Source organism: Tupaia chinensis, unplaced genomic scaffold (genome assembly GCF_000334495.1).
Source record: "Tupaia chinensis unplaced genomic scaffold, TupChi_1.0 Scaffold000286_1, whole genome shotgun sequence".
Lineage (NCBI taxonomy): Eukaryota > Metazoa > Chordata > Mammalia > Scandentia > Tupaiidae > Tupaia > Tupaia belangeri.
Genome location: NW_006159770.1, coordinates 576,498 through 577,832, shown reverse-complemented (window position 1 = coordinate 577,832; position 1,335 = coordinate 576,498).

Below are 1,335 nucleotides of genomic sequence, written 5' to 3'. Positions count from 1 at the left end.
CCATTACGCCACCTGCTGGTCCCCTGGAATGAACACGTACGGACCAGCACTTACTCTCACTCTGTGGACACCTGAGAGTTCTCTCTTGTTTTGTTTGCTGCTGTTGTCATCTTGCTAGAGAGCACGTGTGCTCACCAGAAAGACGGAGAAGGAGAAGGAGAAATAGGAGTCACGGGGGACGGCCATGCCATAGCCCCTTCTTCCCCAGTCTCCTCTCAGGGTTTTAGGCACACACGCACACGCGCCCTGCACTGTCTCTCAAGCCTTTGGATCCGGGACTCAGCTGTCAGCTGGTGTAGTTGGCCACGTGGGATCCAGCCAACTTAACCTCCATGCCCTCCTCTGCCCCTGGTTGTCTTTTTTTTTTTTTAGTTCCTGAGAGAGAGAGAGACAAGCACCCACCAGGTCCTCACGCTGTGGTCCTCCTCAGTCAGCCAGGGTCACTGCACAGGCCACGGTGCAGACAGGGGACACCGGGACCCCAGAACCCTCCCTGGCCTGGCAGTGCGCAGCTGGCCCTTCTCCTGTACTATTCTGCTGTGTTCAAAATTCTGGTCACTACCCATGAAGCTGACCACACGAGCCAATGGGTCACAGTCTCCAAGTCGAAAACACAGGATGAAGGGAGGAGGAGACCGTTCTCTGAAACAGGAGTTAGGTTCTACTCCCCAAAGAAGGGATGCTTAGAGGCAAAATAAATTTAAAATTCAAAATTTTAATTTTTACCAAAAGATGGGCCAACAGGTGGTGTGGTGGTTAAGGCGCTGGACTCCCACCTGGCTGACCACGGGTACAGTCCTGGAATTGCTTAAAACATCACGCTGGGCACATGTGCACGCATACCGCAAATCCCAGGAGAACGGAGAAGGGACTGCAACGTGGCCATTGTTGCTGGGAGGTTTCTCACTTTCCCTCTCTCCGTCTCTCTCTCTCTGCCACAAACCCACATCCTATGACAAAAACCTTAAAAAAAAATTACAAAAAGCACATCCTATGACAAAAACCTTAAAAAAAATTACAAAAAGAAAAAAAACAAAACAAAACACTACTGGCCCAGATCTGCATTTCAGCTTCCCGGTGACCTGATGGTCCCACCCTGCCCCAGCTAGTGGCCAGGGTGCTGGTGATGCTGGGGTCTCCCTGGAACCGAGGGAGGGGAGGGGGTGAAGGGATAGGCTCTGGGCTAGCAGCAGGCCTCTCTGTGACCTCGTCCCTTCCTCCCAGCCGAGAAGGACTTGGACGAGGCCTACCTGAAGCGCCGGCACCTGGGGGAGATGCCTCGCGGGACGCTACCCTTGCACGCGCTGCGGCGGCCGGGCACCGGGGGCGGCTACC